We start from the raw sequence: 24019 nt of genomic DNA, 5'->3' as shown, positions 1-24019 counted from the left end.
GATCATCTATATATATCTAGTTGATTTGTTAAAGGAAACTTGTGAAGTAGGTTGAACTTTATGTTGAGGTGTTGCAGTTGTTGGATTATTTTGGAGTTGAATTCTTATTTTTTTTATGGCTGGAAATTAGTAGAAATAACTTCAGAATACTATTGCCATTGTGGTTGATGTGTTTGGAAGAAGAGAAGGCTTGGAAAGTGCAAGTTAGAACTTAGTTGTTGGGTGAGATGGTGTGGATTGTTTTGGTGATGTATTATAACGAATAAGAGGTTATATATATATATATATATATATATGGACATATTGGTCTTCTTTGTGGATTTGAGGAAAAAGAAAAGAATAAGGGGAGGTGTTGTCCAAAAATTTGTAGATGAGCTAGTCGCTCATTTGTGCTGAGTTTTAGCTTCCGTAAGCTTAACAATGGTCCCTTATTATTTGTTGCAAATTGAAGTATTAATAGACTGAACCAACACTGTATGGATAAGCAAACAACAAAGGTATGTTAAAGTTATCCCTTCTTTCATTTTGGCATGATCCATATTGTAACGACCAGACCGGTCATTTTGAGCTCTAGCACGTCATTTAGCGGTTTGAGGCCTTGAGCAGCTTTACTTCAGGTATTATGACTTGTACGCATGGTCGGAACTGGAATTTCGGAAGCTTAAAGTTGATTTGGAAAGAGAATTCTCATTTCGGAAGCTTTAAGTTGGAAGAATTGACTAAGGTTGGATTTTTGAGTAAACGACCTTGGAATCAATATTTAAAGGCTCCAACAGGTTCGTATGATGATTTTGGACTTGAGCGTATGTTTGTATCGAGTTTTGAATGACCCGGGAGCATTTCGGCATCTATTGTGGAAGTTGGCATTTTGGAAGAAATTCATAAATTTGGGTTGAAGTGCATTTCAATATTATCGATGTCCGTTTAGGATTCCGAGTCTGGGAATAGCTCTGTATGGTGATTTCGATATTGGGAGCACGTTCGGATGTGGATTTGGAGGTTCGTAGGTCATTTCGGGTCGTTTGTCAAAAGTTAGAAATTTGAAGGTTTATGAGAAGTTAGACCGGGAGGGGACTTTTTGATATCGGGGTCGGATTCCGATTCCGGAAGTTGGAATAGGTCTGTAATGTCGAGTGTGACTTGTGTGCAAAATTTGAGGTCAATCGAACGTGATTTGATAGGTTCCGGCATGATGTAGAAGTTTGAAGTTCTAAAGTTTATTAAGCTTAAAATGGGGTGCGATTCATTATTTCGATGTTGTTTGATGTGATTTGAGGCCTCAAGAAAGTTCGTGTCATGTTTTGGGACAGGTTGGTGTGATTGGACAGGATCCTGGGGGCCGCAGGTATGTTTCCGATCATTTTTGGCTACTTTGGATGCTGATTTACTGATATCTGGTGTTGTTCTTCATGTTCGCAAGGATCCTCTCGCGTTCGCGAAGAAGGATTTGGCTTTTTGGATTTTGTTCTTCACGTTCGCGAAGAGGCTCTTGCGTTCGTGAAGAAGGAAATCTCTGTTGCACATGTCTGACTACGGAGGCTCATATCTCTCAATCTATAAAAAATTTGGAGATGATCCAAAAATGAAAATTGTAGTCTTTGTGTCTAGTTTTCGAAAAAGTAAACCATTTAGCATTTGGATTTGTCTACAAAAAGTTATGGCTGGTACACTACAAGCTGTTCGGGAAGATGAAGAAGGAATTTGTGTTACACAGGGCTGACTTTGGTAGCTTATATATCAAACTCTGTAAGAAATTAGGGGATAACTAAAACATGAAGTTATAGATCTTGGTGTCTAGTTTTCAGAAAGTTAAACCATTTATCATTTGGAGATGTGTACAAAAGGTTATGACCATTATACTATAGGCTGCCTGAGAAGAGTTTGGAAATGGATTTCGAGAAATTTGTTCATCGCGAACGCGATGGGAGGCCTGCGAATGCGAAGAAGGGTTGTCTAGCAATGTATAAGTTTGCAAAAATGGGTTTGGATCATTTCATTATATTTCCTCCATGGGAGACGACCTAGGAGCGATTTTGGAACTCCGTCTTCATCATCTATGTCAAGATAAGTGATTCCCACCTATTGCAAGTTAAATACTTGGATTATATATAGATTTTAACATGGAAATTCGGGGAAAATTAGTGCAAATTTGGAGTTTTGGTATAAAACCAAAAAACATGGTATTTTTGGATTTCGACCACGAATTTGGGCATGGAATTTAGAATAAATTATGTATTTGAGTTCGTGATGTTACGGGTAATGTTTATCTTCGAAAACTTTCGGAATTCGTCCACGTGAGCCCGAGGGTGATTTTTATCAACTTTTCGATTGGGGTTAAAAATTGTTATAAATTGGATTATAATGAGTATTTGAGTATATATTTGTTGGTTTGCACAATTATTGACTAGTCTTGGAGCGTTGGGCATCGGTTTGAGCCGTCGGAAGGGCTTGGGAGCCGAATATAGAACTTCAGAGCGAGGTAGGTCTCCTTTCTAATCTTGTAAGATGAAATTTACCCCATAGGTGAAATAATTCAATATGTGCTTCTATTTGTGGGGGCTACGTACGCACGAGGTGACTAGAGTCTGTGTGTAGCTACTATTATGCTTATGTGCGGGTAGTCTAGAACCCAAATCACGTTATATTTGTGATGCTTGCATCCTACTTGTTAATTTAACCATTTAAAACATATTGGAACTTGATAAAGGAATTTCAAAAGGTTAAACTTCACCTACTTGGTGTTTTGGATGGGTCACTTGACCGTTAACGAGAACTGATACTTCTTTGAACATCAAACCTAAATAAATCCTTGATTTGTTTGTTTGAATGTGTTTACCTTTGTGGAACGGGTGGAACGCCTCGGCAGATTAAATAGATGCATCTATGATTCGTGACGTTCGACCCTCCGGCAGTGCACAGTTTAATATTATGTTGGATCGGGCTATACGACCTCAGCATGATTTGCACATGACTTAATTGATTGTTTTGGAATTATTGATAATTGATGTGGCCTCATTGGCCGGAGATATAAATTGTTAAAAGATGAAAATAAATTTGAAAATCTCCTATTAACAAAAGAATTGTTTACCTGCTTCATGTTATTGAGTTTACAGTTGCCTTATAAAATCCATAATTTATCATATTATCGGTATATTATTGTTGGCAATAGTAAGTGTTGGAGTCGACCTCTTGTCACTACCTCTTCGAGATTAGACTGGATACTTACTGGGTACGCATTGTTTTCGTACTCATACTACATTTGTTGTACATTTTGTTGTACAGACACATGTATGTCTAGTGGCCTTGTGGGCTCAACGGCGTGGTTGGTATGGGCACTTAGCTGAGCTGCATCTTATGAGACGATTTGCAGTCAGCAGAGTCTCCCTCAGAGTACTTGTATTTTTCTTTTCTGTCCAAATTTGTATTCTTGACAGTTATTGTATTTTATTTTATTTCCTAGTAAATGCTCATGTACTTGTGACACTGGGTTCTGGGAGGATTATGGGATACTCAGTATTGAAATTGGAAAATATAATTATTATTCTGTAAAGTTTGCCTTTTTACTAGTTAAGTTGAAGGAAATTTATGATTTCAAAAAAATATTAAAATAAGAATTTAATTAATTAATTAGTGTTGGCTTGCCTGATAGTGGTGTCCGGCGCCATCACGATCTTTAACGGATTTTGGGTCGTGACAACATGGTATCAGAGTACTAGGTTCACTTAGGTCTCAGAAGTCATGAGCGAGTCTAGTAGAGTCTTACGGATCGTTACGGAGACATCTGTACTTATCTTCAAGAGGCTCAAGGCTGTTAGTAGCACTCCCCTTCTTGATTCCTCATCATGCAATTTGATTCCTTTGAAGCTTATGCCTTTGTTTCCTTCCTATTCAATCTTATGTGATGCTAAGCACTTGTTATAAATTGGTTATTGAGGAATTGTAATGGTACTACAGATGTGGTGTAGGATGTTTCTTCCTACGTATTTGATTGGGTTATTGTCTTCACCTTGTGGAAGGCCATTCTATCGTTTTAGCTCAGTATCAGTATAACCTAAAGTTTTGAGATTTGGCATTGATTGTTATGATGATTCGCGCATTGCTATCGCACAATGTCGTGTAATGGTAGGATGTTTGTCTATGCGTTGAAGAAGTGAATGACTTGGAAGGATGTTTACTCGGTGCAAGATTCAGTGATTCAGTATTTTATTTAAAGCGTGGTGGAATCTTCATCCGTGATGTGGTGTCGTCGTCCTTGATTGAATATGAAGTGTTAAGTTTGTTGGTGTTTTGGTTTTCTTCAATTCGCCTTTGGAACAGAGTATTGTGAAAGGTGGAGGGGCGGCTGTCAGAGATCATAGTGTGTGGTGGTTCAGGATCGAATCGGCATTCCTAGTGTTGATGGATCGAGAAAGATGATTTTCAAAAGGGTTTAGAGCTCGTGGCGATCTTCTAGTTCAAGTGCTACAAAGATGGATTTTGACCGAAGGCAACAACTGGCCAGCGAAGGATGAGAAAGGACATGTGGGAGGTTTCTTGCGGTGGTTAAACTTCTAGAAGTCCAAGTGTGAAAAGTAGGAGTCGGGTAGTTGCTAAAAGGATGAGTTTGACCAAAGTGGGAGAGTGGTGGAGTAGCATATGGGTTATGTGGTAGAGAGATTTGGGATTCATGGTGGACAGTGACAAGGTCTACGGACTTAATTTGGAATATTGGCTATTATACGGGGGAGATTGGATACGACAGGATGGAGTTGCTTGATATGCAGAAGGATACAACATGAATTTGGATTCGAATGTGTCACCGCACCTTTAGTTGATGTCAATGGGGAGTGAACAGGTTTGTACAGCTGGTGAATGGAAACAGACCCGGGATGGTTTATTGGCTTCGTAGTGATTGTGCTCGGTGCAGCATCATTGGAAGGTTTCGAGGAATTTAGGAGGTTGATGGCGCAAGGTCATGTCAGAGAGGAAGAATTAACCTTGGTGGTTTCCAGATTTAGGCAATGGTAGCTTCGAGCTAAGTGGGAGAGGCCCACCGCCTACAATTGGATTGCATGGCTATCTACTTGTGAGATTTCTGATCATTGGTGTATTGGTGGGTTATTACGTCTAAGGGAATGGAAACATTAGTGGTGATTTGAGCAAAGGATTGAGAAAAGTGTGATATATTGGGCCTTATCGGTTCATGTGCTAGCAGAGTCTTGGAGTTGATTATATCCAGGACCAAGTCAGAGTAGGTGACTCTCAACAACGGTCCTAGTGAATTCAAAAGTTAAAATGTGGTGACTAAGGATTTCAAGCCCGCATGGGGCTTGGAGTGCTCTATGTTATCTTCGGCTTGCAGTGTAGCATTAGGAGGAATGAGGGAAAATGATTTCGCATTTGTAGAGGAATTTTCAGAATGGGTGTACCAGTTGAGGATGTGAATATGCGCGCAAGAAGGTATGAGATGGTTTGTGGTATTTGAGATAACATGGTCTCGTGGTATAAGGTTACTTAGGATGAGTGCGGATTTGGGTTCGCGATGTTTTGAATGAAGCTATGATTATTCCTAAGGCATGTCTAGAGTAAATTAGAAGAAGTCGGATCGGTTAACAATGGTTGGATTGGCAAGATGGTGGCAATGATCAGTTCCTTCAACGTGATGAGTTACACATGTGTTTTGTGGCAGTACGTGCGAGGCTTGACGGCCACCGTAATTGATTTTATTTGGAGGCATTCGAGTATTATGGACTATTATGTGTAGATGGATCCCAGAAGAGTTATTGTGGTTTAGACCACTACTTGAGGTCGGTATTTTCTGTGGATATGAGAATTTAGTCACGTGTTGCCATGGTTCTCTTGAAATGAGTTGAGTAAAAGGTTTCTATATGATAAAGTGTTTACCCTATTAGTGGTTCGGGAGTTATGATGCAATTCTTGTACTCTTGCGCATTGGCATGATTAAGTGTATCGAGTAGCATGGGATTTGGAAGTTGGGGATCAAGGTTGTAGTTTGGTGTTGACAAGAATGTCACCAGCTTGGACGAGCAAGGAAAGGGGATTTAGATGATTAGAGTGAGCGGGTATTGTCTTCAGGGTCATCTGAGATCGGTGACATGTGTTAAAAGTTTCGTGTATTTATTTGCGGATCTTTGATTTGCTTTACAGCATTAATATGGCTGGTGGTATGGAGGTGCAAACTTGATAACCGGTGCATAAGGTCATGGGAGCGTATCCCATGGGAAGATTGTATCAGTGTGACATGTAGTCACTTGATTGAGTGAAGGATTGAAACCAAGTATGGAGATTGTGGTGCTATCGTTCATGTGAGAATTTATGCCTGAAGGGCACTAGGTTCATTTGGTTGTGGATTGTGGAAGTTTGTTCCGAATCAACGGTTGTTCTTGTCTGTCATAGGAAGAAGGGTTATTGTGGATCCTCGAAAGGTTATTGGCCCAGTGCGGTATGATCAGAATCGGCTTGACTTCCGTGGATGGATCTGAGATATAAATGTGGTCTCTATATCAGGCCGGATGTGTTCACTTCGGCATAGCGCTTCTTATGGAGGAGTATCCGAATGTTGTATGTTATTTTGTCGTTGTCTATCTATTGTGCCGTGTGGGTTGTGAGACGGCTTTATTAATTGCACATGTGTCGAGGTTCTGCATAGCGATGGTGTTATGTGAGCAAGATGACTCTCGAGATGCAGATCATATATCGCACCTTCGTCGTGTTTGAGTTTTGTAGCGTACGGCTATCTGTCTCCCCAAGATTTGTATTATGCACTTAGTATGCTTGCAGCTGATATTTGGGTATTTCATAGTCATGAGCATTTTAGCTCAGTAAAGTCTTTCCTTATACGGTATTATGTATGGATCGGGTTGCACGCCGCAACTGTGTGATGTTAAGTACAGTCCCTTATATCTATTCTTGTGTGCTTTGTTTCCCATTTTCTGAGGGAAGTTCATGACATCCTTTCGGTTGTTCAATTAGTTATGTGGGTCGAGTGGTTCTTTCTAGAGTTCGTTCTCCTTATGTATCACGTTCGAGTTTGTAGCTTGATGGCACATTATGGCATCATATGAGAATTTTGGCAATGTTTGAGGTGGCTTATTGCCTGAGCAGCTTGTACTGGGTGAGACGAGATTATTGGACCTGGGATCAGTGCGATCGAATTTATATGAAGTATATTAAAGAGCAAATATAGTTATTTGGTTCATAACGAGGCAATGGTTCTTGTCAAAAGAAGGAACTCAATAAATTATTGACTCAGCAGGTTGTCGTGAATTTCTACATATCTCTTCCATCGTGGTAGTATTGCAAGAGTTGGAACAGGACTTATATGAGTCATGAGGTGCGTGTGAGCATCAGATTCATGAAATGTCGGCTATTATTATCAGAGGATGTTATTATGGTCATATGAATTTTCCGGTGCATGGTGTTAATTCAGCAAAGGCATGCAATAATATTTTTGTACATCGTGTAGTCATTAATACGGTGTTCGTATGTTGGAAACAGTCCTAGTAGAGAATTTCGGGTGTTGGAATTTGGCTCTAAGGCTTATTTGGCTAAGTAAAAAGGGAGAATCTTCAAATTTGTTCGAGCAAATGTGCTCAACTGAGTTTTGGTAGCACGGGTAGGTGCACGAGGTGTTAAATAGTTATTTCAGACAACTCCAGCGCAGTTCTTAGCACGTTCGAGGACGAACATATGTTTAAGTGGGAGAGAATGTAATGACCCAACCATTCGTTTTGAGCTCTAGCGCGTCATATGGTGGTTTGAGGCCTTGAGCAGCTTCACTTCAAGTATTATGACTTGTACGCGTGTTCGAAACTGGAATTTTGAAAGTTTAGAGTTTATTTAGAAAGAGAATTCTCGTTTTAGAAGCTTTAAGTTGGAAGAATTGACTAAGGTTGGAATTTTGAGTAAACGACCTAGGAATGGGGATTTGAAGATTCTAGCTGGTTCGTATGATCATTTTGGACTTCGGCGTATGTTCGGATCGGGTTTTGGATGACCCGAGAGCGTTTCGGCGTCTATTATGGAAGTTGGAATTTTGGAAGAAATTCATAAATTTGGGTTGAAGTGCATTTCAATGTTATCCATGTCTGTTTGGGATTCTGAGTCTAGGAATAGCTATGAATGGTGATTCTGGTATTGGGAGCTCATTTGGATGTGGATTTGGAGGTTCGTAAGTCATTTCGGAGTCGTTTGTCAAAAGTTAGAAATTTGAAGGTTTTTGAGAAGTTTGACCGGGAGTGGACTTTTTGATATTTGGGTCGGATTCCGATTTCGAAAGTTGGAGTAGGTCCGTAATGTCGAATGTAACTTGTGTGCAAAATTTGAGGTCAATCGGACGTGATTTGATATGTTTCGGCATCGAATGTAGAAGTTTGAAGTTCTAAAGTTCATTAAGCTTGAATTGGGGTGCGATTCATGATTTCGATGTTGTTTTATGTAATTTGAGGCCTCGAGCAAGTTTGTGACATGTTTTGGGACAGGTTGGTGTGATTGGACGGGGTCCTGGGGACCTCGGGTGTGTTTTGTGTGTGTTTCGGATCATTTTCGGCTACTTTGGATGTTGATTTATTGATATCTGGTTTTGTTTTTCGGTTCGCGAAGAAGGATTTAGTTTCTGGGATTTTGTTTTTCGTGTTCACGAAGAGACTCGCGTTTGCGAAGAAGGAAATCTCTATTGCATAAGTTTGACTTCGGAGGCTCATATCTCGCAATCTATAAGGAATTTGGAGATGATCCAAAAAGAAAAGTTGTAGCCCTTTGTATGTAGTTTTCAGAAAGGTAAACCAATTAGCATTTAGACTTGATTACTAAAAGTTATGGCTGGTACACTACAGGCTGTCCGGAAAAATAAAGAAGGAATTTGTGTTGCACAGGGCTTTTGGCAGCTTATATCTCAAAATCTATAAGGAATTGGGAGATGACCAAAACATAAAAGTTGTAGATCTTGGTGTATAGTTTTCACAAAATTAAACAACTTGCCATTTGAATTTGTACAAAAGGTTATGACCATTATACTAGAGACTGTCTGAGACGAGTTTGGAAATGGCTTTCGAGAATTTTATTCATTGCGAACGCAATGGGAGGCCCGTGAACGCGAAGAAGGGTTGTCTGGCAATGTATAAGTTTGCAAAAATGGGTTTGGCTCATTTTATCTCATTTCCTCCATGGGAGACGACCTAGGAGCAATTTTGGAGCTCCATCTTCATCATCTATGTCAAGATAAGTGATTCCCACTTATTGCAAGTTAAATACTTGGATTATATATAGATTTTAATATGGAAATTCATGAAAAATTAGTGAAAATTTGGGGTTTTGGTAGAAAACCTAAAAAAATTGTATTTTTGGATTTTGACCACGAATTTGGGCATGGAATTGAGAATAAATTATATATTTGAGTTCGTGATGTTATGGGTAATGTTTAACTTCGAATATTTTCGGAATCCGAGCACGTGGGCCCGAGGGTGATTTTTATCGGCTTTTCGATCGGGATTAGAAATTGTTATCAATTGGATTATAATGAGTATTTGAGTATATATTTATGGGTTTACACAATTATTGACTAGTCTTGGAGCGTTGGGCATCGGTTTGAGCCGTCGGAAGGGCTTGGGAACCGAATATGGAACTTCGGAGTGAGGTAAGTCTCCTTTCCAACCTTGTAAGAGGGAATTTACCCCATAGGTGACATAATTCAATATGTTCTTCTATATGAGGTGATGAGAGTCCGTGCGTAGCTACTATTATGCTTATGTTCGGGTAGTCTAGGACCCAAATCACGTTATATTTACAATGCTTGCATCCTACTTGTTAATTTAACCATCTAAAACATATTGGAACTTGATAAAGGAATTTCAAAAGGTTAAACTTCACCTACTTGGTGTTTTGGATGGGTCACTTGACAGTTAATGAGAATTGATATTTCCTTGAACATAAAACCTAAATAAATCATTGATTTGGTTATTTGAATGTGTTTATCTTAGTTCACAGTTTAATATTATGCTGGATCGGGCCGTATGACCACGGCATGATTTGCGCATGACTTAATTGATTGTTTTAAAATTATTGATAATTGATGTGGCCTTATTTGCCGCAGATATAAATTGTTAAAATATGAAAATAAATTTAGAAATCTCCTATTAACAAAAGAATTTTTTATCTGCTTCATGTTATTGAGTTTACAGTTGCCTTATAAAATCCATAATTTATCATATTATCGGTATATTATTGTTGGCCATAGTAAGTGTCGGAGTCGACCTCTCGTCACTACTTCTTCGAGATTAGACTGGATACTTACTGGGTACGTGTTGTTTTCGTACTCATACTACACTTGATGTACATTTTATTTAACAGACACATGTATGTCTAGTGGCCTTGTGGACGTTGTATGTTATTTCGTCATTGGCTATTTCATGTAATACTCTATTATGCCGTGTGGGTTGTGAGACGGCTTTATTAATTGCACATGTGTCGAGGTTCTGCATAGCGATGGTGTTATGTGAGCAAGATGACTCTCGAGATGCAGATCATATATCGCACCTTCGTCGTGTTTGAGTTTTGTAGCGTACGGCTATCTGTCTCCCCAAGATTTGTATTATGCACTTAGTATGCTTGCAGCTGATATTTGGGTATTTCATAGTCATGAGCATTTTAGCTCAGTAAAGTCTTTCCTTATACGGTATTATGTATGGATCGGGTTGCACGCCGCAACTGTGTGATGTTAAGTACAGTCCCTTATATCTATTTTTGTGTGCTTTGTTTCCCATTTTCTGAGCGAAGTTCATGACATCCTTTCGGTTGTTTAATTAGTTATGTGGGTCGAGTGGTTCTTTCTAGAGTTCGTTCTCCTTATGTATCACGTTCGAGTTTGTAGCTTGTTGGCACATTGTGGCATCACATGAGACTTTTGGCAATGTTTGAGGTGGGTGAGATGAGATTATTAGACTTTGGATCAGTGCGATCGAATTTATATGAAGTATATTGAAGAGCAAATATAGTTATTTGGTTCATAATGAGGCAATGGTTTTTGTCAAGAGAAGGAACTCAATGAATTATTTACTCAGTGGTTGGTCATGAATTTCTACACATCTCTTCCGTCGTGGCAGTATTGCAAGAGTTGGAATAGGACTTATATGAGTCATGAGGTGTGTGTGAGCATCAGATTCGTGGAATGTCGGTTATTATTATGAGGGGATGTTATTATGGTCATGTGAATTATCCAGTGGTGCATGGTGTTAATTCAGCAAAGGCATGCAATCATGTTTTGGTACATCGTATGGTGATTGATACGGTGTTTGTATGTTGGAAACAGGCCTGGTAGAGAATTCCGGATGTTGGAATTTAGCTCTAAGGCTTATTTGGCTAAGTAAAAAGGGAGAATCTTCAGATTTGTTAGAGCAAATCTCCTCAACTGAGTTGTGGTAGCACGAATAGGTGAACGAGGTGTTAAACAGTGATTTCAGACAACTCTAGTGCAGTTCTTGGCATGTTCGAGGACGAACGTATGTTTAAGTGGGAGAGAATGTAACGACCCGACCAGTCATATTGAGCTCTAGCGTGTCGTTCAGTGGTTTGAGATTTTGAGCAGCTTCACTTCAGGTATTATGACTTGTACGTGTGTTCGGAACTGGAATTTTGGAAGTTCAGAGTTGATTTGGAAAGAGAATTCTCGTTTTGGAAGCTTTAAGTTGGAAGAATTGACTAAGGTTGGACTTTTGAGTAAACGACCTCGGAATCGGGATTTGAAGGTTCCAGTAGGTTTATATGATGATTTCAGACTTGCGTGTATGTTCGGATCGGGTTTTGGATGATCCGGGAACGTTTCGGCGCCTATTGTGGAAGTTGGCATTTTGGAAGAAATCATAAATTTGGGTTGAAGTGCATTTCAATGTTATTGATGTCCGTTTGGGATTCTGAGTCTGGGAATAGCTCTGTATGGTGATTCTGGTATTGGGAGCGCGCCCGGATGTGGAGTTGAAGGTCCGTAGGTCATTTCGAAGTTGTTTGTCAAAAGTCAGAAATTTGAAGGTTTTTGAGAAATTTGACCGGGAGTGGACTTTTTGATATCGGGATCGGATTCCGATTCCGGAAGTTGGAGTAGGTCCGTAATGTCGAATGTGACTTGTGTGCAAAATTTGAGGTCAATCGGATGTGATTTGATATGTTTCGGCATCGAATGTAGAAGTTTAAAGTTCTAAAGTTCATTAAGCTTAAATTGGGGGTGCGATTCATGATTTCGATGTTGTTTGATGTAATTTGAGGCCTCGAACAAGTTCGTGTCATGTTTTGGGACAGGTTGGTGTGATTAGACGGGGTCCTGGGGGCCTCGAGTGTGTTTCGTGATTGTTTCGGTTCATTTTCGGCTACTTTGGATATTGATTTACTGATATCCGGTGTAGGTCTTTGCGTTCGCGAAGAAGGATTTGGTTTCTGGGATTTTGTTCTTCGCGTTCGCAAAGAGACTTGCGTTTGCGAAGAAGGAAATCTCTATTGTACTGGTCTGACTTCGGAGGCTCATATCTCGCAATCTATAAAGAATTTGGAGATGATCTAAAATTGAAAGTTGTAGCTCTTTGTGTCTAGTATTCAGAAAAGTAAACCAATTAGCATTTAGATTTGTGTACTAAATGTTATGGCTGGTACACTACATGCTATCCGGGAAGATGAAGAAGGAATTTGTGTTGCACGGGGTTGAATTTGGCAACTTATATCTCGAAATCTATAAGGAATTAGGAGATGACCAAAACATGAAAGTTGTAGATCTTGGTGTCTAGTTTTCAGAAAATTAAATAATTTGTCATTTGGAGTTTTGTACAAAAAGTTATGACCATTATACTAGAGGCTGTATGAGAAGAGTTTGGAAATGGCTTTCGAGAATTTTATTCATCGCGAACGCGATGGGAGGCCGGCGAACGTGAAGATGGGGTTGTCTGGCAGTGTATAAGTTTGCAAAAATGGGTTTGACTCATTTCATCTCATTTCCTCCATGGGAGACGACCTATGAGCGATTTTGGAGCTCCGTCTTTATCATCTTTGTTAAGGTAAGTGATTCCCACCTATTGCAAGTTAAATACTTGGATTATATATAGATTTTAACATGGAAATTCATGGAAAATTAGTGAAAATTTGGGATTTTGGTAGAAAACCTAAAAAAATTGTATTTTTAGATTTTGACCACGAATTTGGGCATGGAATTGAGAATAAATCATATATTTGAGTTCGTGATGTTATGGGTAATGTTTATCTTCAAAAAAATTCGGAATCCGAGCACGTGGGCCCGAGGGTGATTTTTATCGACTTTTCGATCGGGGTTAGAAATTGTTATCAATTGGATTATAATGAGTATTTGAGTATATATTTATGGGTTTACACAATTATTGACTAGTCTTGGAGCGTTGGGCATCGGTTTGAGCCGTCGGAAGGGCTTGGGAGCTGAATATCGAACTTCGGAGTGAGGTAAGTCTCCTTTCTAACATTGTAAGAGGAAATTTACCCCATAGGTGAAATAATTCAATATGTGCTTCTGTTTGTGGGGGGCTACGTATGCATGAGGTGATGAGAGTCCGTGCATAGCTACTATTATGCTTATGTCCGGGTAGTCTAGGACCCAAATCACGCTATATTTGCAATGCTTGCATACTACTTGTTAATTTAACCGTCTAAAACATATTGGAAATTGATAAAAGGATTTCAAAAGGTTAAATTTCATCTACTTAGGTTTTTGATGGGTCACTTGACCATTAATGAGAATTGATATTTCTTTGACTATCAAACCTAAATAAGTCCTTGATTTGGTTGTTTAAATGTGTTTATCTTTTGTGGAACGGGCTGAACACCTCGGCAGATTAAATAGATGCATCTATGGTGCACGTCGTTCAACCCTCTGACAGTGCACAGTTTAATATTATGTTGGATCGGGTCGTACGACCACGACATGATTTGTGCATGACTTAATTGATTGTTTTAGAATTATTGATAATTAATGTGGCCTCATTGGCCGGAGATATAAATTGTTAAAATATAAAAATAAATTTAGAAATTTCCTATTAACAAAAGAATTGTTTACCTGCTTCATGTTATTGTGTTTATAGTTGCCTTATAAAATCCATAATTTATCATATTATCGGTATATTATTGTTGTCCATAGTAAGTGTCGGAGTCGACCGCTCGTCACTACTTCTTCGAGATTAGACTGGATACTTACGGGGTACGTGTTGTTTTCGTACTCATACTACACTTGCTGTACATTTTGTTGTACAGACACATGTATGTCTAGTGGCCTTGTGGGTGCAGCGGCGTGGTTGATACGGGGACTTAGGTGAGCTGCATCTTATGAGACGATTCGCAGCCAGCAGAATCTCCTTCAGAGTACTTGTATTTTTCTTTTCTATCCAAATTTATATTCCATATAGTTATTGTATTTTATTTTATTTCTAGTAAATGATCATGTACTTGTGACACCGGGTCATGGGAGGATTATGGGATACTCAGTATTAAAATTGAAAAATATTATTATTATTCTGTAAAGTTCGCCTTTTTACTAGTTAAGTTGAAGGAAATTTATGATTTAAAAAAATATTAAAATGAGAATTTAATTAACTATTTAGTGTTAGCTTGCCTGACAGTGATGTCTGGCACGACCTTTAACGGATTTTGGGTCGTGACACATATGATACAAACGAAACGAGCAAACGCACAACTTTTATGAACTCTATTCATAGAAGTACTAGGGGTGCCTATATTCTTGATTCTCCATGTGTCTTATTATTATATCTCTTATTCATGATTCTCAGAAAATATGTAAGTTGATAAAGTTTATTTCATGATATTAATCAAAGGGATAATAATTTTATGACATTCCGGGAGATCTTATTGACGTACTTCTCATGCATTGCATTCATCTATACATGTACATTGACCCATGACCAGATGGCGTTATATACATACATATATATATATATATATATATATATATATATATATATATATATATATATATATATATTTTAACAAATTGTTAAAATTTGTTAAAATTGTTAAAATATGAAACAATATTTAGAAATCTCCTATTAACAAAAGAATTATTTACCTGTTTCATGTAATTGTGTTTACAATTGCCTTATAAAATCCATAATTTATCATATTATCGGTATATTATTGTTGTCTATAGTAAGTGTCAGAGTTGACCGCTCGTTACTACTTCTTCGAGATTAGACTGGATACTTACTGGGTACACGTTGTTTTCGTACTCATACTACACTTGCTGTACATTTTGTTGTACAGACACATGTATGTATAGTGGCCTTGTGGGTGCAGCGGCGTGGTTGATACGGGTACTTAGGTGAGCTGCATCTTATAAGACGATTCGCAGCCAGCAGAATCTCCTTCAGAGTACTTGTATTTTTCTTTTCTATCCAAATTTGTATTCCATACAGTTATTGTATTTTATTTTATTTCTAGTAAATGCTCCTGTACTTGTGACACCGGGTCATGGGAGGATTATGGGATACTCAGTATTGAAATTGAAAAATATTATTATTATTCTGTAAAGTTCGCCTTTTTATTAGTTAAGTTGAAGGAAATTTATGATTTAAAAAAATATTAAAATGAGAATTTAATTAACTATTTAGTGTTAGCTTGCCTGACAGTGATGTCTGGCACGACCTTTAACGGATTTTGGGTCGTGACACATATGATACAAACGAAATGAGCAAACGCACAACTTTTATGAATGACTCTATTCATAGAAGTACTAGGGGTGCCTATGTTCTTGATTCCCCATGTGTCTTATTATTATATCTCCTGTTCATGGTTCTCAGAAAATATGTAAGTTGATAAAGTTTATTTCATGATATTAATCAAAGGGATAATAATCTTATGACATTCCGGTAGATCTTATTGACGTACTTCTCATGCATTGCATTCATCTATACATGTACATTGACCCATGACCATATGGCATTATATACGCATATATATATATATATATATATATATATATATATATATATATATATATATATATATATATATATATATATATATATATATATATATATATGCGTGTATATATATATATACGTGTATATATATATGCGTGTATATATATATATACGTGTATATACGCATATATATATACGCGTTACCACCTCATCAGCTGGTATATGTTGATGATTTCGCCCACAGATGCCGAGATGATATGATGTGATGCACTCAGAGACTTGATGATGTTATGTACTCATATACCTATGCATGGTATGCCATTTACACGGATATGCATGACATTATAAATGTTTCACGATTCACAGTGATATTCATACTTACATGTTGAGTTCTTTACACCATGTTTCTTTCATGCCTAACATACTCGGTACTTTATTTGTACTGACGTCCCTTTTGCCCGAGGATGCTGCGTTTCATGTCCGCAGGTCCCGATAGACGGGTTGACAATCCTCCTAGTAGGATATCAGCTCAGCAGAAGGTGTTGGTTCCCTCCACTTACTCCGAAATTGCCTATTTGGTCAGTATGATTTGGACATGTATTGATTTGTATGGCGGATCCCTGTCCCGGCCTTTATGACGTTTATATACTCTTAGAGGCTTGTAGATAGATGTCATGTATATGGATACTTATATGGCCTTGTCGGCCTATATTTTGAGTATACAAATGATCATGTCCCGTATGTCACATGTATAAGTTTTTATATCATGTTGGGTCATCCTATATCGAGTATTCTCTTATATTTATTCAGGTTATCTCATGATGGCTTTTCGGTTCATTGGCCCATGATAGTAGGATAAGAAGGATACGTTACATTGGCACTCGATTGAGTTAGGCACCGGGTGCCCGTCTGCCCTTCGGTTTGGGTCGTGACAGGCATGTAGAAATAGAAATCCCGACTTTCTTCGCATTCGCGAAAAGGCTTATGCGTTCACGAAGGAGGAATAGATCCTTCACGGTGTTCACGATAGCATCCTCGCGTTCACGAAGAGTAAAGTCCATGACCCTTCTCTAGCCCTCTTCACAATCGGGGGACAACCTTCGCGGTCACGAAGCACACTAGCAATTTTCAGCCAACTTTAACTTGCTCTGGGTGGTCGGAAACGTCCAAAAGTACCAACAGGTCCAATAACATACTACCGACTTACTCGAAGCCTCGGAATATATACAAATATATTCAAGTCACCCAGGACCCCGTCCAAACGTACCAACAGGTCCAATAACATACTACCGACTTACTCGAAGCCTCGGAATATATACAAATAACACTAAAACTACGAATTACACCTAAAAACCAAATTAATCAACTTCTAAGCTTCAAACTCATTTCAACCAACTCTGAACGCGACAAAACATACTTAGACAACTCGAAATGACGCCAAATTTTACGCACAAGTCATAAATCACAATATGAACCTACTCCTAGGCTTGAAATCCCAAACGGACATTGATAACACCAAAGTCCACTTCAAGTCAAACTTAGAAAATTCTAAAACCTTCAAAATGTCAAACTTCAACAATAAGCACCGAAACACTCCCGGTCCATCCGAAACTCGAGCCGAATATACTCCCAAGTTCAAAATTATTATACAAACCTAGTAGAACCTTCAAATAACGGTTCCGAGATCATTTACTAAAAAGGTTGACTCGAGTCAAACTTGGTCATCTTAGGCCATTATTATGGAACTAAGTGTTCTGAATTCAACCCGAACCCTTTCAAAACCAAACCAACCATCCCCGCAAGTCATAAAACAGTAAAAACACATACAAAAAAATCTTAAATAGAAAACGGGGATCTAGAAAGCCAAACGACCGATCGGATCATTACATATTTTATGCATGCAATGAGTAGATATCATGCCTATAGAATCTCTTTGCGCCTTTTTATATTATAACTTAGAAAAACATGTCTGTCGATTGTTATTTTTAAATGTGTTACATGCTTTCATATTTAGAAAATATGTCTATAGAAATTAATGTATGCAGTCTTATATGATATCATATTTAGTTTGTTACAAATTATGTCTACAGGATTTAATATAATTCGAATATGTCTTGCAACTAGAAAGTACGTCTCCGGGATAATATTTCAAGTTAGGAATGCCATTCTGATTATCCTCGCATCCTTTTTTATGTTGTAAATAATCTAGAGCATGCCTATAAAAAGTAATGGTTTAAAATCGATTCGTTCAATTAAACAGGTTAAGTTTACATCATATTTTCAGTCTCGAACTTCAGTTCTTCGCTTAGATATCTTGCCTATAACAATCAATTTGCAACTTGATTCTTGTTTTTTTATTTGAATTGTCCGCTAGCGATCCTACCTATATGATTAACTAAGGCCAAAATTAATATGCACGCTTAACCAATTAATAACAAATTCGGCCTGTCTAATGGATTATTGTCCAGAATTGCTCCAATGTACGCCGTCCTTTTACCTAAGTGTCTACTTTGGAGGCCAATTTGAGTCATTACGTAATTGCATGCAATTTGTTGAATTCCAATGTATTTTCTTTATGTGACACTAATAAGAATAGAAGTAGAAATCTGAGATTTTAATTAAGTCTAGAATCATCCCTTCAAAACAGTGTCTAAAGCCTCTTGGACTATAGAAAGAGGCGGATAGCTATTCTAAGACGCGATTTAGAATCAAATAGTGTGCTTTAGGTAATAACTCAAAAATAATAATGAGGATAGTTGGAGATGATGCACAAATTGCGCAAATAGTCATTGTACTTTGGCTATAAAAATCTTAGCAAACTTTGCACTGGAGTCGATTTTTTAGGCTTAACAACTTAGGTACCCCTTTTATATAATCAAGTAGTTCTCTAAAATAAAACTTTGTTAATATTTTACGTTTGAATTCCTTCCATGATTAGATTTAAGTAATCATTTACTTCTAATTGATTTGCATACTTGGCCACTTAGGTTTAATTAACAACTTAGCAACATATCACCTAGTACTAACTTAGTGTTGATAATCCAATAATCCCACATAGCTTAAATTTCGATTGGAAAACACATTTGTGGATCTCGAAGAGTGTTTAACACCTTCTTTTCGAGGTAACATGAAACCTTACCCGACTTTTGGTGACATTGACCAATTAAATTGGAGTTATTTGTAAATAGGTTCCTTAACGTACCTTAAAAATTGTTGGGTGGAGACTCCTCTCTTTCAATGGAGCGCCTACTCATACTATATTTTTACACTTGTTGTAAAGATTTTGTGTTGGACCCAGTGGAGTGCAGAAAGCTAACTAGCTTTCTTGGTTGTGGAGACTCGAGGTAGTGATGCACTCTCATCCGCAGTTCTTGAGGTCACCCATTTTTTAGACATTCTATTGGTTATACCAAATAATGTATTATTTATTTCAGACATTATATTTAGTAATTCTACAGAGCCTCGTGTACTTAGTGACTCTAGTTCTGGAAGGTGTTAGACGGTTGTTGGTTTTAATTGTGTTATACATTATTGAGCTTTATCCTTTATTTATGATTTTATGTTAGTTTATGCCCAGTATTATTCCCTTATTTCTGCTAAGTGTTGGTTTACCTAGAAAGTTGTGCTAGGCACCATCCATCACGACCCCTTGGTTGGAAATTTGGATCATGACGTGAACACTTAGGGGTCGTTTGGTAGGATGCATTAGATAAGCTAATGCATTAGATAAGCTAATGCATGCATTAGCTTTGTATATTAATAATACATTTTTTGGTAGACCTTTTGAACTTATGCATTAGTTATGCAAGCATTAGTTATACATCCTATTTGGTATTATCCTATGCATAACTAATGCATAGAAAACAATGGTATTATCAATGCAATGGGTTTTAATGCATGCATTAGCTTAGTTAAAGACAAAACTGTCCTTCAAAATTTATGCTTGATAAAAATATGCTAGTTAGTATATTAATGCAAGTTCAAAATAATCCGAATAGTGAGAAATAAAATTATATCCCTAGTAAATAAATAAATACTTAGCATATTTCCTTTTTTATAAATAAATATTTAATTTTATTTTACAATATAGGTAGACAAATAAAATAATTTTTTTAAAACTTTTTCATATAAAAATATTTCTCAACATATGTTTCTTTTAAAAAGTTAGAGTGTGGACTAGTTTTGAGGGCATTTTTGTAAACAAACAATTCTTTTAGAAACTATGCAATGCTTTAATACATCAAACCACACAATGGATAAGAAATATGTCAGCATAACTAATACCAGCACAACTAATCCAAGCATAACTAATATCAGCATTACTAATACACTCTATTCAGCATTATTCTTATGCACCCTACCAAACGACCCCTTAATCTATATACAAAATGTGTGTATAGTGTGGGTATCACACAGATAGAGCGCAAGATGTTGAAAATGAGCTGACATGCACTTTCTTCTTCCTCAATTACAATATTCTCTCATCTGTCATCGCTCATCTCTCTTCTCCCTCAACGAAACAAGACCCATATCTCCATACATTCCCCCCCAAAACTCCACTAGCAGCCTCTCCCATGACATAAAACCAAAAATACCCGTACAATAGTTCTATTTCTTTAAATTGATTCCTTTTTATTTAGATAGGACCCGTTTAAATATAATCTTATTCATTATTGGCATTGCAATACTCTCGAAATGCGAGGAGTCAAATTAGTCAAATTAGCAAACATGAAACGGAAAAATAAAAAGAAGAATAATACATGGCAGAGTATTACAACAGATCATAAAATACCTCAGTTGACTTTAAAATTAGATCAGCTTATAGATCTTGTTAGTGCACTAAAATGCAGCAAAACTGAAGAAAGATAGTGTAAAGTGAATAAAATCAATCTCACCGATTACTAGAAAAGCTCGATCAACATGTAAGAGAGGAAAAATTCAAACTATGCAATAATGGTCGTGAGAACTGTATATAGCGACTGATACACAACTCATCGACCCCGCGGGTCCCGCTTTTTTTAAACTCTCCAACAACCTAGCTATTATCATGTGAGTGATGGTTGATGGGAAAGAATTTATTGGTAACTAATGGAATTTCTTCTGAGTTCGACTTTTCATCAATGTTGTTATTTCTCTATAAAGGTTGGCCTTCTGCAAGAAGAATGGATAAAACAGATGGACACAAATGAGTTTTGGTTTGGTTTCAGTGATGTGGTGGAGACGAACGGTGATGGAGTTAAAATAATACTATTTTTTTCTATTTTTAATTTGCTCAAAAGCTTTTTTGGAATATAAAAATCGGAGTTCAATGTTTTTCTTTATACAATGGAATGCTCAACTGAATTTTCAATTTGTATTTTACCACAATGAATCATAGAATAAAATAGTTAGCTGTTATTGTTTAACCAAAAATCTGAGTCTTTGGTCAAAGCTAAAAAGAAATTCGGGTTACTGATAATCAAGAGACAAAAATAAAATACTTTTGAGAATGATGGTAAAACAGCAAATAGTTTTGTATTTCAATGAATTCTCAATAGTATTCCGTGTCCTTACAAATGATGATACTTCTTCCTTTTATAGATAATTCTATGTAAAGGAATGAAACCTCAGCTTTAATGATATAATTATGAGTAATAAATGACATTAAATAAGCCGTTATACAATCATTCCTATTAAATACCAATTTTCTAACGTATCAAGTATTTAATAATGAATTTGGACTCCTTTCTGTCATCAGATCTTTGTCTTTAATGTCTTCTAATCCGTTGGCCGTAAATAATTTAAATTGGTACGAGACTCGTATCTATACTTCGTCTCGTGCCTATTTAAATTCTTTTTCCCGTGGCTGTCTCCATCCGTGCCTCTTAGTCAATTGTTGCGCTTTGACCATTTAACTAAACCACGTGTCATGCCACATCATCTTTAATATAAACTCAGTTTTTTTCCAATACAAATAGGTCACTAGCTTTTTATTTATTTATTAATTAAATAATTGGGAAGTGGATCTTCATAAAAAAGGAATTTTTGCCACAATTAATGCTTATGACAGTATTAACGCCTTAGTAGTCTTTTCCATTTAATGTTCTGCCCATGTGTCATTTTCTGATTGATTCCGCTATTTACACCCTTTTTCGAGACTTCTTCATTCTCACTATTCACGAAGTGATAGCTGCCTTTATTATAGGCTTTCCATCATTACACTTCTAAGGTTGACGGTTCCCATTATATACATAATTTTTTCTTCCTTTGTCTTCTTCACAAATCTTCAGTAAACACTTTCTTCTTTATTTTTACTTTCTTTCGACTTATCCTTCCTAGCAATGTCTTCTTCAAACCCTAACCGTAAAAAAGTTCCAATTCTAGACTAATTCCCCAACGCCCCTGTTAGACACAGAAGAGACGGAGGAGGTAGGCTTCGAACAGGGTTAGAATCTACTCGAGGCGGCTCCTCTGGTTCTTCTTCAAGGAGTTCTATCCCAAAGGCCCCCTCTTCTAAAAGTAGAGAAATTCTTGATTCTTCTCAAGAACCCTCAGTTGATGAGATAGTTCCCAGCGATTTGTCTTTTGAAAGTGACAAAACGTCTCTTCAAAAACAAATTGCAAATTTAGAAAAAGCCGATACTTACCCTACAATAGTAACCGAGCTTACAATCCCCACCATAAGAAAAGATTGTAACTGGAAGGATAGTCTTCGAATGTCAATTCCTTCCCCAAATCAAAGAATTTTCTCCTTTAGAAGTGGGTATTCTTTTGTTTATACTTACCCCTTCACTTTAGGTTTTAATCCTCTGATTGACCTAGTTATTCTTGATTTTTGCCGTATCTTTACAATTTGTTTGGCCCAAATCGGTCCACTAGTGTGGAGAACAGTGGCTTGTTTGAGATACTTATCCTCCAAAGCCAATGTCAATTTCACCTTCTCTCACCTCATTCATTTATACCACCCTAACTTAATACGCCATGGGGTTTTTACCTTAACTGCAAGGAGCAAAAAAGTTCTGGTAAATCCTGAAGATGACAAAGATCGTGGATGGTATATCCGTTACGTTGCTGTTCGTACGGTGGACTTGATTGGCGAAACAAATATTCCCTTCCCTAAGAAGTGGAATTTTGAACGTAGGTTTCCTTTTATTTACCGTACCTACTTTTGAGAATTTCAAAAGAAATTTTGTTTTTAACCTCATCTCTTCTTGGTTTTTTGTAGCAACCATGGGAGATGTGGAACCTATTCCCAACTTCCGTGGTTGGGTAGACTCACTTTTGAAGATTGCTTCTAGGGAGCAAAGAACTTGGAAATCAATTTCTTCCTTACATGGCTGGAAGGTCAAAACACATGGTATGCCCCTTTTTATATGTTTTTTTTATATGTTAAGCATTTTTTCCTCAATTTTGATCATGTATATCTATCCTTTAATCAGGATTTGGCGTTAGAGGAATGACGGCTGAAGTAGCTATGGCCATTCGCATGTCTGCGAATGCTGCTCTTGATTTGGATAAGGCTCGAGCCTTGCTGCCAAAAAGGAAAGTTCTGAAGAAGAAGAGGAGGGTACCTCCCTAATTACCAGGCCAAGGGTCAGGAGGCGAATAATCATTGATGATGAAATGAAGACACTCCCGCTCGGACCTCCACCACCGAGCCTGTTTTGATTCATTCTGACGAAGACACCGAACCAAGAGATAATAATGAGTCAATTCAGCATCTTTTTGATAGTGGTTTCGGGAGTGGCGAGCTCGGCCCTGTTTTTGATGAAGCTCCTCTTTCCTCATTCGTTCCTATTTCCTCCATTCCTCTGCCAACCGTAAGTATTTCTTTACCAGTTTTGACGACTTCCATTCTTTTGCCGGTTTCTACCGCTCCTATGTTCGTTCCCTTGGCAGTTTCTACTGCACCTGCTTCCGCTCCTACGTTGGTTTCTACATCTTCTCCTTCCATTCCTGTTTCTACATCTTCCCCTTCCATTCCTTCCATTGCTCCTCTTTCCTCTGTTCGTCGTACAGAGACGGGTTCTGGCAGTGGAAGTATGACTATGAGAAGTGTTACTCTGGAAGTTCCTGCCAATCATAGCCTCTTGAGAAAGACTGGT

The sequence above is a fragment of the Nicotiana tabacum genome, chromosome 1, assembly GCF_000715075.1.
Source record: "Nicotiana tabacum cultivar K326 chromosome 1, ASM71507v2, whole genome shotgun sequence".
Classification (NCBI taxonomy): domain Eukaryota; kingdom Viridiplantae; phylum Streptophyta; class Magnoliopsida; order Solanales; family Solanaceae; genus Nicotiana; species Nicotiana tabacum.
This window is presented reverse-complemented; position numbering follows the sequence as displayed.